Source organism: Pseudophryne corroboree, chromosome 6 (assembly GCF_028390025.1).
Source record: "Pseudophryne corroboree isolate aPseCor3 chromosome 6, aPseCor3.hap2, whole genome shotgun sequence".
NCBI classification, from domain to species: domain Eukaryota; kingdom Metazoa; phylum Chordata; class Amphibia; order Anura; family Myobatrachidae; genus Pseudophryne; species Pseudophryne corroboree.
Window position 1 is genome coordinate 429,366,412 of NC_086449.1, and position 12,779 is coordinate 429,379,190.

General features: G+C 40.7%; 1 protein-coding gene across 4 annotated transcripts in view; it reads right to left on the reverse strand.

Annotated features, from left to right (window-relative positions):
* Positions 1 to 12,779, reverse strand: part of ATXN7L1 (ataxin 7 like 1) — a 383,163-nt gene that overhangs the window by 344,002 nt on the left and 26,382 nt on the right. Inside the window, exon 2 of one of the 4 annotated variants that reach the window (XM_063927042.1) lies at positions 11,401 to 11,499. The exons of the other annotated variants lie outside the window; for them this stretch is intronic. The gene's annotated coding sequence lies outside the window, so the exon portion shown is untranslated. The remainder of the gene's footprint in view (positions 1 to 11,400; positions 11,500 to 12,779) is intronic. 4 annotated transcript variants of the gene reach the window in all.

Here is a 12,779-nt window from a genome sequence, read left to right on the forward strand (position 1 = left end):
TCCAGTAGCCAAGAAGCCAATCCATCCTGCACGCAGGTGAGTTGACTCCTTCTCCCCTCAGTCCCTCGCTGCAGTGATCCTGTTGCCAGCAGGAATCACTGTAAAATAAAAAACCTAGCTAAACTTTCTCTAAGCAGCTCTTTAGGAGAGCCACCTAGATTGCACCCTTCTCGGCCGGGCACAAAAATCTAACTGGAGTCTGGAGGAGGGTCATAGGGGGAGGAGCCAGTGCACACCACCTGATCGGAAAAGCTTTACTTTTTGTGCCCTGTCTCCTGCGGAGCCGCTATCCCCCCATGGTCCTTTCAGGAACCCCAGCATCCACTAGGACGATAGAGAAATATCGTATGCGATCCCAGCCATGCCTGCAGGAACTGACATATCACGAGTGCAGCACTAACAATCTAGGGGAGATGATCCGACCCTCACGGGAACGCGCATCGGATCGGACACACATCCAAAACGTCCGATTTCACCCGATATATCGTTCTAGTGTATGGGGCCCTTTAGACATGGGTATTCTTTTATGAATACAACAGATGTTTTGTCCCTATTGTATATTAACTCCTGTATCCGTACCTGCCCAAACACACACGTTTGTCCTATACCAAATAAAGGACAACTCACGTGACAGGTATAACGTAGAAAACTAAACAAAAAAACAAATATTTTCTAAAATATACCCAGGGGCGTAGGGAGGGCTGCTACGGTGGGGCGCAAGCTCCAGGCGCCGGAAACTTCAGAGGGCGCCATGCAGCCACTAGCACACGCAGGGGGTTTTCTGAGTACCTAGAAACCCCCCTGCTAACCCGATCTGCTACTGCAGCGCACCGATTTATCCCCCTCTGATACACACTGAGTTGGCCAGGCAGATGTGTTTGGTGCTTGGCTCAGTGAGGAGTGGCTGCGAGTCACCTGGCGACACGTCAGAGAGGCGGAGGAGGGATGAGTGCTTCGTGCCAGCGGAGTGCAGCGCAGAGAGAGAGAGCGACTCCCTGCCCCCCCTCAACATGCAACCCATCAACTACAGCCGCCGAGCTCCCAAAGAAGAAGCAGGAGGTGCAAGTGAGCAGGACAAGTCTCCCCGGCAGAGAACGGGCGGCACTCCAAGGATTTTTCAATAAGCACAGCTACAAGCTCTTGGTGTCAAGTCAACGTTTCAGGTGTTTTTATTAACACCTTTCGTCAGGTGTTAATAATAAAAACACCTGAAACGTTCACCGACACCAAGAGCTTGTAGCTGTGCTTATTGAAATATCCTTGGAGTGCCGCCGATTCTCTGCTGCTGTTTACTGGTCGGTCTGTGTCCCGTGGGAGGGCACCCAGGTACCTGTGCTAAGTTAAGCGGAGTGCCGGTCACATATGTAATTACATTATTATATATATATATATATATATATATATATATATATAAATCCACAAAAGCAGCCGCTTCTCACTTATCATTTAGAAAACGCTGGTGCACGGTTGGTGTAATCATGTAGAAAAAATCCAAGAATAACCACACAGGTGATTGTACCCAGAAATACCAGCACACAGCTTAGATGCAAAAGAAGAAGTTTTACTTGTCCAGAAAAATCATTTAAAAAGGCAACAAGCATATAGCACACGTCACTTTGGAACCAGACACTGCGGATGGCAGTGTACAGCACCATGTCACTTTATCTATTCCCATGATGAAGATAGTCGAAACAGCTGTCGGAATGATAAGTACTCATTGATCTATTCATGCTGCTACCATCATGTGTGCTATATGCTTGTTGCCTTTTTAAATGATTTTTCTGGACAAGTAAAACTTCTTCTTTTGCATCTAAGCTGTGTGCTGGTATTTCTGGGTACAATCACCTGTGTGGTTATTCTTGGATTTTTTCTATATATATATATATATATATATATATATTTATTTTAATTTTTTTTTTGCTTTATAGGCAGCACGTACACCAATATAGTTTACAGCCCTGGTGCCCTCTCTAGGTAACCCCAGCCTGGGTCCAACAATGTGCAGAAAGTCCGGCGGCACTCAAGTAGTAGACAATTCTCATAAAAGCTCAGGTCATATCAGCGTTTCACTAGTTTATTCTAACGTCATCAGGACATCACGTTGATATGACCTGAACTTTATGAGAACTGTTTATTACCCGAGCGCCGCGGACTTTGTGTGTGTGTGTGTGTGTGTGTGTGTGTGTGTGTGTGTGTGTGTGTGTGTGTATATATGTATATATATATATGTAGAGACAATGGACAGGTTCGGCAATAAGTTGGGTATAAGGTTGTACTTGCTGCGGTGCCCTCTGCGATCTATGGCAAGATCCAATAAGGAGAAGCAGGAATCAGCGTCACTCTGCAGACAGAGTATCAGGATAAAAGGTCTTTAATGCGGACCGCATTAAAGACCTTTTATCCTGATACTCCGTCTGCAGAGTGCCGCTGATTCCTGCTTCTCTCTATATATATATATATATATATATATATATATATATATATAATACACACAACACAAAACTCCCTTTCTGCGCTAATTAAACTCAGAGTACTAGGGTAGGGATCTTTTTCAATGATTTGAACCGGCTGCCTTATTCCACTAGGTCCCGTTAGGAGGGTCTAAAACAATAGATATAACAGCCAAGGCACCAATTTCACTATTGCTGTATAACACCCCTAATTATACAATAGCGTGACACAATGTCCATATATAATCTTATTTAAAAAAGCAATCAGTAGGTTCCAATATACAAATGTCTTAAAATTTATAAAAAAACATCTGAAACTGTATTGGTATAAATGTTCGTAAAACGTTTCATCCACCACTAACATCCAATGGTGGTCCACATAAGAGCAAGTGTACAGATATTTATTTCACAAACTCCTCCTTCTATGATTGTAGACTGGAGGTCACATCATAACAAGACTGATAATCCAACGCGTTTTGTCTCTCACAGAGACTTCATCAGGGGTATAACTACAACATTAGAACATAACTTTAAGAACATATGCTCACAAGTTAAACTCCTTCCATCACAATATAAGGTAGGGCAGTGCCCTTACTTCAGTACTTGCGATACAAGGACACACAGCACAGGATATTTGTGGTAAGCTTTCTTTGGCTGCACTTTTTATGTATGCACTTTGTCTCACTTTATCTGATTTTAACCCCATCTGTCTAATTTGCACTGTGAATTGTGTAAATGCATTATATTAATTTTGATCCAATTCGTTTATTTTGTGACCATTGGTTACACATATCTTTCACTTTATTATTCTGATAATTGTAGTCTCTATATTTGAGCCACATTGTGGAGGAGATTTCCCTCTAAAGTCACTAAGCATATGTGAGAATACGTTTGTATTAATATGAGATAATGGTACTAAACACTTATTTTCGGTCAGGGTATAGCTCCTATACGTTTATATTTTTATACCAGTAGGCATTTTAGCCTTTTACTTTTTTCTGCTTACATTCAATGGTAAATGATTGATACTAATTTTACTTAATAATAAATCCCTCAGGTACAAAACCATAAAGTCCATCTATTGAATCTGACTCCCTGAGTATCACATGCCGATTTTTTTTTTAATTGATCAGGTATGTGCTATTGTTAACATTAAATGGCCCTGTGGACGATTGATGGAGTATTATTCTCTAAATAATTTTTGTAAATGAGTAAGTCTGTTCAATTGACATGGTTTATTGTAGTCAACTTTGGCCCCCACCTGTTTTGCAATCTATTACTGCTAAGGCTATGTAGCCTTCACCCCCCCCCCCCCCCTTCCTCTATATGCACAATGGCATAGAGCTGACACTAATTCTATTCAATAATAAATTCCATAGGTTGGAAATTATAGGAATCATCTGTTGATTCTGATTCCATAAATATAACACAATAATCTTCCATGACTGGCCAGGTATGTGCTTTCATATATATTAAACAATTGGCCTCAAGTTAATGTCAATTTTTTAAAAATATGTGCAAATAAGAATGTCTCCCCAGTAGGCATTTTTGGCTATGAGCTCATATTGGGTGATTCATTTTTAACCGATGTAAGTGTCCCAGAGCAATCGTATCTACTGATTTTTTTATGTTACCTACTCAAATGAGGTACTGTATGTGTCTGTATACCACATCTATGCAAATTGTTTTGTCATTTCTATGTTATCATTATTTTTATTTGTTATTTTATTTTTTGTTCCATTGGCCTGTATATAGCAGTTGTGTTCCAATTATTATTTCTATTGTAATTTGTGGTTAATAATTATGTTAACTTGTGAGCATATGTTCTTAAAGTTATGTTCTAATGTTGTAGATATACCCCTGATGAAGTCTCTGTGAGAGACGAAATGCGTTGGGTTATCAGTCTTGTTGTGATGTGACCTCCGGTCTACAATCTTAGAAGGAGGAGTTCGTGAAATAAATATCTGTACACTTGCTCTTATGTGGACCACCACTGGATGTTAGTGATGGATGAAACGTTTTACGAACATTTATACCAGTACAGTTTCAGATGTTTTTTTTAATACATTTTAAGAAATTTGTATATTGGAACCTACTGATTGCTTTTTTAAATAAGATTATATTTGGACATTGTGTCATTCTATTGTATAATTAGGGGTGTTATAACAGCCCCAAGGTGCCAATTTCACTATTGAGATATATATATATATATATATAGATATATATATAGATATATATATATATAGATATAGAGAGAGAGAGAGAGAGAGAGAGAGAGAGAGAGAGAGAGAGAGAGGGAGGAGTGGAGGAAAGCGCGCCTTCTAGTGTCTGATAAAATTATGAGGTGTATACCCAGTGTGAGTAGGAAAAGAACACTACTTATCTGGTATATAAAGACTTTTCATTCAGTCATAGGACCAATATAGGAACATGAAAAAAATAAGAACAAGATAATATCCCCATGATGAAATCTATCTATTGACAAAACGCGTTGGAACGGATGTACCTGGACCTCTTTTGTGGACAGATAAGCCTTTTTAATATTTATTTCCTGTAAGTTTGAATTTTTACCATTTATTTGGACACCTATGGAAAATTAGATGTATTCGATCTCCTATATGGATAGATAAGCTCGTTATACTTTTTTATCCTGTACGCTTGCATTTCTTCCATTTGTGTGTATATGTGTTGTATTAAACTTTGTGAAAAACCTTTTAAAAAAAAAAAGATCCCTGGCTGTGGATTTTAAATTGTGGGATTTGCCTATACCCACAAAGGTTTCTTATACACAACTGATAATATGTGATTTATGGTATGAAAACCACGTGAAAACTGTACGCGCTATGTTATCATGTTCTTATATTTTTCATGTTCCTATATTGGTCCTATGACTGAAGGAAAAGTCTTTTTATATACCAGATAAGTAGTGTCCTTTTCCTACTCACACTGGGTATACACCTCATATAATTTTATCAGACACTAAAAGTGCCCTTTTCTCCACTTACTAAAATTTTACTTATGTGTTCTCCAAGCACATATTTAATTGCTTAAAATGTAGCAGCCACTCTCATTCTAGAGGAAGTGTCACTCACGTTTTTAGATCTTAATTTTATCACGTGCTTTGGAAGTGCATTGCGGCACCAGAGCACCCCCGTTTCTATTTGTTATATATATATATATATATATATATATATATATATATATATACATACATATATATATACACACACACACACACACACACATACATACATATACACACGTGCGCGCGGAAACTCCCCCTCAGAAATCCTGCATTTGCCCCTGGGCAGCGGCAGCGCTGTAGAGTCTGTACCCACGCCGCATGTCCTATGTAGCCAGCACCAGCTTTTCCCAGACGCGGCCCGGGATGGCAGCAGCAGTGAGACAGAGCTCAAGCCACCCGTGTGGCTGCACAGGAGGCGGCTCCGGCTCCATAGGAGAGGAAGGCGGTGGTATGAGAATATAATTAAACTGGAACTGAGGATGGTGATGTGACTGGGGCAGGAGTATGGTGATGGGGCTGGGCAGGGGCTGAGTATGGTGATGGGGCAGAGGATGGTGATGGGGCAGAGGATGGTGATGGGGCAGAGGGCAGAGGATGGTGATGGGAGCTGTGGCTGAGAAGGGTGAGGGCGGTGTTGAGGGACTGAGGGCGGTGTTGAGGGACTGAGGGCGGTGTTGAGGGACTGAGGGCGGTGTTGAGGGACTGAGGGCAGTGTTGAGGGACTGAGGGAGGGCAGTGTTGAGGGACTGAGGGCAGTGTTGAGGGACTGAGGGCGGTGTGGAGGCTATTGTGGTTTTTTCCTTGTGGGGTAAATGCTTTCTTCCATGTCAGGAACTATGTGTTTGTGTGTGTATATGGGAAGGGGGGGGGGGGGGGGGGGGTGGCGCCGTGATGTGAGCTTGCTCCGGGTGCCATTGCTCCATGCTACGCCTCTGAATATACCATGCAGTAGCCAATACAGCCAAATAGCTAAAGGCGCATACACACTGGGCGATATTTTAGATGATATCGCTCATTTTCACCCATACTAAATGGGATAAAATTAGGGGATTCTGTACTGGAAAAGGACTTGGGTGTCCTCATAGATAGCAAACTAAGCAGTAGTACCCAAAGTAGGATTGCAGCAAAGAAGGCTAATAAGATATTAGCATGCATAAAACGGGGAATTGATGCTAGGAATGAGTGTGTTAAATCCCGTTATATAAATCACTAGAGAGGCCACACCTTGAATACTGTGTACAATTCTGGTCACCATACTACAAAAAGGATATCCTGGAGCTAGAAAAGGTTCAGAGGCGGGCAACCAAACTAATTAAGGACATGAAGACGCTGGAATACGAGGAAAGGCTTGCAAGGCTAGGCATGTTTACATTGGAAAAGAGGAGACTAAGAGGGGACATGATCAACATCTACAAATATTTAAGGGGACAATACACAGATCTTGCGCAGGACCTGTTTTTGGTTAGATCAACACAGAGAACTCGTGGACACTCGCTCAGGTTAGAGAGGAGATTCCGCACAATACGGCGTAAAGGCTTTTTCACGGTAAGGACGATACGATACTGCCTGAGGGAGTTGTAATGGCGGACTCAGTCAACACCTTTAAGAATGGATTAGATAAATTCCTAATGGATAAGGATATCCAGGGTTATGGTGCATAGTCACGCACTATAGTTATTATAAAAAAGAGGGATAAAACATAACGGCAGACATCAGCATCAGTCAAAATTTTATACCAAATAATCCTGCATGTAATCCTTCTCGTCCAAAACTGCATGTAAGGGCCAGCCACGGCGTGATGTCACTGAACAATATCAATAGCGATATCGTTCAGTGTATACGCACTACGTCAGCTGCCCAGGAGGGTAGGGGAAACACTAGACAATATCGCTCATGGGGCCTTACTCAGGATTGTTAGCAAACAAAAAAAGTTAGCAATTGGGTAAAACCACGTTGCACTGCAGGTGGGGCAGATGTAACATGTGGGGAGAGATTAGATTTAGGTGAGGTGTGTTCAAACTGAAATCTAAATTGCAGTTTAGAAACTAATCAGCCAGTATTTATCATGCACAGAAATAATAGAACCCATCCAAATGATAATCTCTCAGCACATGTAACACCTGCAGTGCAAACCTGAATAACCCCCATGGAGCGAATCGTCTAGTGTATACCCACCATTACTATTTTGGTAAACTGGCAATAAGCAAAAGTATTTAATTTTAATCAGCAGAAAACTAATTTAATATGATAGTTAATATATAAAAAAGAGCAAGGGTTCTCTGTTTTCAGTAGTCTGTATCTGTGTTTTATTTAGTTTGCAAAGCAAAGTAAACATAAAACCTAATTATTAACAATATGGCATGATTTCACTTTAAAGTGAATGGGTGGCATGTAGAAATGTATATATAAGAAGCAATAAAACAGATTATGATAATCATACAATTTTTGAAAGTCTTATTTAACTATAGAGAAGATACTATTTTGTTTGATATGTTTATCAAGTTAATACATTTTTCTACCATTCTTTTACATTTGGAGAAGCAATAGTGGTTAAAAGGCAAACTCTAAGCCCATTTATTTTATATGCATATGTATTTTCCTCTATAAACTCTTTAACAGGGATGATAACAGGCGTGTTGAATAAACTGAAAAAATAAAAATTTGATGTACTGTAGAAAAAGCATACATCCTAATATGGTGATCTCAAAGCTAATAAAAAAATAAAACCGTTTTAACGGGACTACTCCACATTTAAAATCATATTTTATTATTTATTACCAGTTATTTATATAGCGCACGCATATTCCACATCACTTTACAAAGAATATTTGGTAATTCACATCAGTACCTACCACAGTGGATCTTACAATACATATTATCTACCACATGTACATGCACACACACTCACAGTAGGGTTAATTTTGGATTGTGGGAGGAAACTGGAGTACCCGAAGGAAACCCACACAAGCATACATAGGGAGAATATACAAACTACACACAGTTAGAGCCATAGTGGGAACTGCACCCATGACCTCAGTGCTGTGAGGCAGTGATGCTAACCATTACACCATCCGTGTTGCCCGTTTAAAAGTGTACCTATAATAGCTTTGTTATTCTTCTTGGTGCTGAAGTTCGCTTGTAATATACTGTACAATACTATATCTTAGTCTAATGTTGCTTAATATGTTCCAATAATGAGGTGCAGTTGCCAAAGCCCTCCCCCTCCCCACCACCTGTGAATGCATCACAAAAAAGCAAGAGCCTCATGCACCAGGCTGAGATCCTACATGAATAATGCACATTATGGGGGGAAGGAGGTGAACTGCCGTTGACGAAGCATTTAAATGTCAGAAATGGCAACCCAACTTGCACTTTTCCCGAAGTGTGGCGAGCACAGCATTAAAAATAATACCTATCAGCACAGCGTTAAAGTGGACGTACACTGCCTTAGAGGCATGTCAAAAAATGTACTTGCATCCAAATATAAATGGGTCCCTAAGCCGGAGGTACTCAAACGCGGTCCTCAAGGCACCTCAACAGTCCATATTTAGGAATATCCATGGCTCAGCACAGATGCTTATATCAAATTCACTGAGGTGCTAATTAAGTCACCTGTGGCCAAACATGGATATACGTAAAACCTGGACTGTTAGGGTACCCTTGAGGACCACGTTTGAGAACCTCTGCCCTAAGCAGTTCTAGTTTGGCACCTATACAGTATATACTTTCAGGTGTCCATAGAAAACATGATTTGAAAATGCATGTAGCCATGGGGATCATTATGCTTTATAACCAATGCAGGGAAATGATCTCATTTGAACGTTTATATCTCTGATTTATTTATTATTTTAAGTATATAACAGCTTCATGGGGGTAAGGTGCAATTCAGCCAAATTGCTGCACTATTCAGAGAGTCAGGGAGTTTGCTGCTATTTCAGGGAATCTAAATTAAAACAAATGAGGGGCTTGAGGGAGCATACTTTTAAATATCATAATTAAATATAATAATACTTAACTTTTAAGAGTCATATTAAAATTGAAAGGCCAAACAAACAGACAGACACATGTAACATAAAAAAAAGATTTCCAAAACTCATAGAGGTCCAATTCCTCATATGATATTGGCACTTAATTGTGGAGGTAAAATTCCTCTCAAGATACTGTAGCCCGTTTAATAGAAGACAGATGCCTCATTAATAGCAGGCTCAGGATATAGAATTCTCAGGAATCCATGGGTACTCTTAATTGATATCAATCGTAAAGGATGCAAAAATTACAATTAAATACAAATACAATCAAGGTGCCACAAAATGATTGACATATGGACTGAAAGAATGGTCTAAGACGTTTGACTGAAGTCAATCTGGTGTCCGGAAAGCCTGAAGAGGAGTCAGGCGAACTGGAAATGGCTTCCATACAAAACATATCTGAGAAGCTGATAATGTTGGGCTGCAATATGAGTGTGTACATAAGCATCTTGTAGATCTATTGAAGGAAGTCACCCCTCTCTGCTGTGTGTAGGATGGAATGTACTGATCCCATGAAATAATGACTTCCATAAATGGAGCAATTGAGGCGTCTTAGATCTAGAACTTTTCTACTAGAAAAATACTGGTGTCAAATACTGCATCTATATGCCCCAGACAAACAGGTCATTACAGATTATTTTCAATAGAGTCTGTAGATCAGTATTCAACATACGGCCCTCCTGCTGCTGTGGAAATGCACATCCCAGCATACCCTGCCAGGTTTGCCATTAGTGCATGCTACAAATATGGAGAGGCATGCTGAGATGTGTACTTCTATAGTAACTGGAGGGCGCATGTTGAATACTTCTGTTGCAGATTGTTGTATTATGCCTTCAGCTCAGACTGTTTCACTAGTATGCTTCCTCTGGATGTAGAGTAAAATTCTATCTTGTACCCTTGACTGGTAATGTTGCAAACCCAATGAGTATTAAAACCATTTATCTGATAGCCAGTGCAAGGGCTGTGATCCTTGCTCATCTTTCTTTTTCCTGAAAGAATGTAAAGTATGTTTAAATGTGGTGCCTGTTTGATGTTCTTCTTCCCTGGTTGATAGCTTTGCGCTTATCTGAAATGCTGGTGAAAAAAATGACGACGTCATATTTACCTAAGGTAAATAATGAGATTTACCATCAATGACTTTTTGAATTATTGTGTCCAGCTTTTTCCAAACAGAAATCTCCCAGACATGGTAGCATAGTTCAACTATTCCTTGAGCTTGGGTCATAACCATAAAAGGTCTCCTGACCTTGTACTTTTGGTACAAATAAAAAAATAAAAAAAAAATAGTCTGTCTGGAGAAACTTCACACTGGGGGGAATTCAATTAGCCGCAGTAATTTACTGTGGGCTAATTGATCCCCCAGGAGTATCCAATTAGCCTTGAATGCAACCTGCCATGCAGCTCTTATCGGAGATTGTTTTTTTTGGGATCTCAACAGTCTCCATTAAAAAATCCCTGCAAAGTAGCCAGTTTTCACGAAGCCAGCAGTGTTAACACCGAGTCTGTGCACTTATCACGGATTCTATGGGGGGTATTCTATTAACAGCGGTAATTTTCCAATGCTAATAAGTTTGCAGAGGGCTATCCATTTAGCCCTGATACGGCGCACTCCTTCCCCGATGCCAGCATTTATCAGGGATTATGCTTCGGGTGCGCATAATCTATGAATAATGGCCGTCGGAGCCGGGATAACACATGGGATTGGGAATTTATTCCGGATCCCATATATATGTTATCACACTACCAATAACCCCCAATTGGATACCGCAATACTTAAAAAAGGCTGTAATTGAATAGCCCAAAGCTAAAAAGTGTTAAATTTTTGGGCCTAACTGAATTCCCCATAGAGAGACAATTTCTTTATGCATCAACTCAATAGTTCTTATTAAACACTGACCATTCCCAATTGCGTATCCTTAAGAGGGGTCTCTGCCCAAACTCTGAATGCTCTGGATACTGATGCTATAGCTGCACTGGATTTCAGCAATCACTGCACCTGAAAAATATGTTTATTTTTAAGCAATTTTCCATTTTCATATCCATAGGAATCTTTAGTGAGGCCTCATCTTCTAATAGGATAATTGTCATTTTAGACAGACTTGCCACAGCTGCATCAATTTTAGGCACCTACACATTTAGAAACGCATTCATCCTGAAAGAGTCACGTGACACAAATAGCATCCATGTCCCTGCTTCCACTCCCAGGAGGTGCATCGCAGCAATCATCAGGTCTCACAAATTACCGGTATTACAACAGTAAAACAATAAAATTCCACACTACCAGCATACCTCACACAGCTGAGACAGGTAAAAAACACAAATGGGAAGAAGGTGTAAAACTATATACCTTCCAGGTAGACTTATTTTTCCTGTCTCTGCTCAGCAGACTAAGGTGTGATAAATTTCCAGCCAATCAGCTCCGAACTGTCATTTTTCAAACATGGGGGGTCATTCCGAGTTGTTCGCTCGGTAAAAATCTTCGCATCGCAGCGATTTTCCGCCGCATGCGCACTGTCCGCACTGCGACTGCGCCAAGTAAATTTGCTATGCAGTTAGGATTTTTACTCACGGCTTTTTCATCGTTCTGGCGATCGTAATGTGATTGACAGGAAATGGGTGTTACTGGGCGGAAACAGGCCGTTTTATGGGCGTGTGGGAAAAAACGCTACCGTTTCCGGAAAAAACGCAGGAGTGGCCGGAGAAACGGAGGAGTGTCTGGGCGAACGCTGGGTGTGTTTGTGACGTCAAACCAGGAACGACAAGCAGTGAAATGATCGCAGATGCCGAGTAAGTCTGAAGCTACTCAGAAACTGCTACGAGGTGTGTAATCGCAATATTGCGAATACATCGTTCGCAATTTTAAGATGCTAAGATTCACTCCCAGTAGGCGGCGGCTTAGCATGAGCAAATCTGCTAAAATCCGCTTGCGAGCGAACAACTCGGAATGACCCCCATAGTCAGTAACATGGCAGTTAGGAGATGACTGACTGGTACTATGGGTTCTTATTTACGAAGCTTTGGATGGAGGTAAACTGGATGGGGATAAACAATCAGCTCCTGTCATTTTTCAAACCCAGCCTGTGGAAATTAGGAGCCGATTGGGTATCTCCGTCCACTTTACCTCCATCCAAGGCTTAGTATATAGACCCCTTCATCTCTCTTCACGGCTTAGAAAACAGACCCCTAAGGTGTTAACCTATTTGTGGATAGTTGCCACGGAGTTCAAATGGAAATTAAATTACAGATACACTTTACACGGGTTGGGGCTGTCAGACT